This window comes from Coregonus lavaretus, assembly GCF_964263955.1.
Source record: "Coregonus lavaretus genome assembly, contig: HAP1_SCAFFOLD_528, whole genome shotgun sequence".
NCBI classification, from domain to species: Eukaryota; Metazoa; Chordata; class Actinopteri; order Salmoniformes; family Salmonidae; genus Coregonus; species Coregonus lavaretus.
Window position 1 is genome coordinate 1 of NW_028158324.1, and position 4,453 is coordinate 4,453.

Consider the following 4,453-nt stretch of genomic DNA (forward strand, 5'->3'; position numbering starts at 1 on the left):
TGTAAAGCTCGCCACCATTGGACTCTGGAGCAGTGGAAACGCGTTTTCTGGAGTGATGAATCACGCTTCACCATCTGGCAGTCTGACGGACGAATCTGGGTTTGGCGGATGCCAGGAGAATGCTATCTGCCCGAATGCATAGTGCCAACTGTAAAGTTTGGTGGAGGAGGAATAATGGTCTGGGGCTGTTTTTCATGGTTCGGGCCACTTAGTTCTAGTGAAGGGAAATCTTAACGCTACAGCATACGATGACATTCCAGACAATCCTGTGCTTCCAACTTTGTGGCAACAGTTTGGGGAAGGCCCTTTCCTGTTTCAGCATGACAATGCCCCAGTGCACAAAGCGAAGTCCATACAGGAATGGTTTGTCGAGATCGTTGTGGAAGAACTTGACTGGTCTGTAGAGAACCCTGACCTCAACCCCATCGAAAACCTTTGGGATGAATTGGAACGCCGACTGCGAGCCAGGCCTAATCGCCCAACATCAGTGCCCGACCTCCCTAATGCTCGTAGCTGAATTGAAGCAAGTCCCCTCAGCAATGTTCCAACATCTAGTGGAAAGCCTTCCCAGAAGAGTGGAGGCTGTTATAGCAGCAAAGGGGGGACCAACTCCATATTAATGCCCATGATTTTGGAATGAGATGTTTGACAAGCAGGTGTCCACATACTTTTGGCCATGTAGTGTATCTAATCCTAACCCTTGACCTTTAACCCTAACCCAGTATGCCCTCACCCACAATGTACCTAAACCCTAACTCTAACCCCTGACTTCTAACCTCTCACCCTAACCCCCGCCAGTACCTGGTCACCGACAAGGTACTAACTGTCTGAGACCACTAGGACCCCTAGCTCTAACCATAACCCAGAAGGTACTGACTGTCTGACCACTAGAACCCCTAGCTCTAACCATAACCCAGAAGGTACTGACTGTCTGACCACTAGAACCCCTAGCTCTAACCATAACCCAGAAGGTACTGACTGTCTGACCACTAGAACCCCTAGCTCTAACCATAACCCAGAAGGTACTGACTGTCTGACCACTAGAACCCCTAGCTCTAACCATAACCCAGAAGGTACTGACTGTCTGAGACCACTAGAACCCCTAGCTCTAACCATAACCCAGAAGGTACTGACTGTCTGAGACCACTAGAACCCCTAGCTCTAACCATAACCCAGAAGGTACTGACTGTCTGACCACTAGGACCCCTAGCTCTAACCATAACCCAGAAGGTACTGACTGTCTGACCACTAGAACCCCTAGCTCTAACCATAACCCAGAAGGTACTGACTGTCTGACCACTAGAACCCCTAGCTCTAACCATAACCCAGAAGGTACTGACTGTCTGAGACCACTAGAACCCCTAGCTCTAACCATAACCCAGAAGGTACTGACTGTCTGAGACCACTAGAACCCCTAGCTCTAACCATAACCCAGAAGGTACTGACTGTCTGAGACCACTAGAACCCCTAGCTCTAACCATAACCCAGAAGGTCCTGACTGTCTGACCACTAGAACCCCTAGCTCTAACCATAACCCAGAAGGTACTGACTGTCTGAGACCACTAGAACCCCTAGCTCTAACCATAACCCAGAAGGTACTGACTGTCTGACCACTAGAACCCCTAGCTCTAACCATAACCCAGAAGGTACTGACTGTCTGAGACCACTAGAACCCCTAGCTCTAACCATAACCCAGAAGGTACTGACTGTCTGAGACCACTAGAACCCCTAGCTCTGCTCCTGTAAGTCGCTCTGGATAAGAGCGTCTGCTAAATGACTAAAATGTAATGTAAATGTAACCATAACCCAGAAGGTACTGACTGTCTGACCACTAGAACCCCTAGCTCTAACCATAACCCAGAAGGTACTGACTGTCTGAGACCACTAGAACCCCTAGCTCTAACCATAACCCAGAAGGTACTGACTGTCTGACCACTATAACCCCTATCTCTAACCATAACCCAGAAGGTACTGACTGTCTGACCACTAGGACCCCTAGCTCTAACCATAACCCAGAAGGTACTGACTGTCTGAGACCACTAGAACCCCTAGCTCTAACCGTAACCCAGAAGGTACTGACTGTCTGACCACTAGAACCCCTAGCTCTAACCATAACCCAGAAGGTACTGACTGTCTGACCACTAGAACCCCTAGCTCTAACCATAACCCAGAAGGTACTGACTGTCTGAGACCACTAGAACCCCTAGCTCTAACCATAACCCAGAAGGTACTGACTGTCTGACCACTAGAACCCCTAGCTCTAACCATAACCCAGAAGGTACTGACTGTCTGAGACCACTAGAACCCCTAGCTCTAACCATAACCCAGAAGGTACTGACTGTCTGAGACCACTAGAACCCCTAGCTCTAACCATAACCCAGAAGGTACTGACTGTCTGAGACCACTAGAACCCCTAGCTCTAACCATAACCCAGAAGGTACTGACTGTCTGAGACCACTAGAACCCCTAGCTCTAACCATAACCCAGAAGGTACTGACTGTCTGAGACCACTAGAACCCCTAGCTCTAACCATAACCCAGAAGGTACTGACTGTCTGACCACTAGAACCCCTAGCTCTAACCATAACCCAGAAGGTACTGACTGTCTGACCACTAGAACCTTTAGCTCTAACCATAACCCAGAAGGTACTGACTGTCTGAGACCACTAGAACCCCTAGCTCTAACCATAACCCAGAAGGTACTGACTGTCTGACCACTAGAACCCCTAGCTCTAACCATAACCCAGAAGGTCCTGACTGTCTGACCACTAGAACCCCTAGCTCTAACCATAACCCAGAAGGTACTGACTGTCTGAGACCACTAGAACCCCTAGCTCTAACCATAACCCAGAAGGTACTGACTGTCTGAGACCACTAGAACCCCTAGCTCTAACCATAACCCAGAAGGTACTGACTGTCTGAGACCACTAGAACCCCTAGCTCTAACCATAACCCAGAAGGTACTGACTGTCTGACCACTAGAACCCCTAGCTCTAACCATAACCCAGAAGGTACTGACTGTCTGAGACCACTAGAACCCCTAGCTCTAACCATAACCCAGAAGGTACTGACTGTCTGACCACTAGAACCCCTAGCTCTAACCATAACCCAGAAGGTACTGACTGTCTGACCACTAGAACCCCTAGCTCTAACCATAACCTAGAAGGTACTGACTGTCTGAGACCACTAGAACCCCTAGCTCTAACCATAACCCAGAAGGTACTGACTGTCTGAGACCACTAGAACCCCTAGCTCTAACCATAACCCAGAAGGTACTGACTGTCTGAGGCCACTAGAACCCCTAGCTCTAACCATAACCCAGAAGGTACTGACTGTCTGACCACTAGAACCCCTAGCTCTAACCATAACCCAGAAGGTACTGACTGTCTGACCACTAGAACCCCTAGCTCTAACCATAACCCAGAAGGTACTGACTGTCTGAGACCACTAGAACCCCTAGCTCTAACCATAACCCAGAAGGTACTGACTGTCTGAGACCACTAGAACCCCTAGCTCTAACCATAACCCAGAAGGTACTGACTGTCTGAGACCACTAGAACCCCTAGCTCTAACCATAACCCAGAAGGTACTGACTGTCTGACCACTAGAACCCCTAGCTCTAACCATAACCCAGAAGGTACTGACTGTCTGAGACCACTAGAACCCCTAGCTCTAACCATAACCCAGAAGGTACTGACTGTCTGAGACCACTAGAACCCCTAGCTCTAACCATAACCCAGAAGGTACTGACTGTCTGAGACCACTAGAACCCCTAGCTCTAACCATAACCCAGAAGGTACTGACTGTCTGACCACTAGAACCCCTAGCTCTAACCATAACCCAGAAGGTACTGACTGTCTGAGACCACTAGAACCCCTAGCTCTAACCATAACCCAGAAGGTACTGACTGTCTGACCACTAGAACCCCTAGCTCTAACCATAACCCAGAAGGTACTGACTGTCTGAGACCACTAGAACCCCTAGCTCTAACCATAACCCAGAAGGTACTGACTGTCTGACCACTAGAACCCCTAGCTCTAACCATAACCCAGAAGGTACTGACTGTCTGACCACTAGAACCCCTAGCTCTAACCATAACCCAGAAGGTTTGAAAGGCCATTGTATACTGACTATGACCTCTGTGGTCCAGTTTAGTTAGTCTTTATTATAAGGAGTTATTTCCAGTAACTGTATATAGCCCTTGGTTCTGATTAGATTAGATGACCAAACCTGAGAGGTGTAGTGTAGTCAGTGGTGTTGGTCTAGATTAGATGACCAAACCTGAGAGGTGTAGTCAGTGGTGTTGGTCTAGATTAGATGACCAAACCTGAGAGGTGTAGTCAGTGGTGTTGGTCTAGATTAGATGACCAAACCTGAGAGGTGTAGTCAGTGGTGTTGGTCTAGATTAGATGACCAAACCTGAGAGGTGTAGTCAGTGGTGTTGGTCTAGATTA

General features: G+C 48.5%; 1 long non-coding RNA gene across 1 annotated transcript; it reads left to right on the top strand.

The window, feature by feature from the left end:
- Positions 1-823: 823 nt before the first annotated feature.
- LOC311124139 lies at positions 824-4,004 on the top strand. The gene is made up of 8 exons (XR_014612693.1): positions 824-1,491; positions 1,543-1,699; positions 1,814-1,917; positions 2,073-2,594; positions 2,646-2,749; positions 2,801-3,114; positions 3,166-3,899; positions 3,951-4,004. It is a non-coding gene; the product is annotated as an uncharacterized lncRNA (long non-coding RNA).
- Positions 4,005-4,453: the final 449 nt, after the last annotated feature.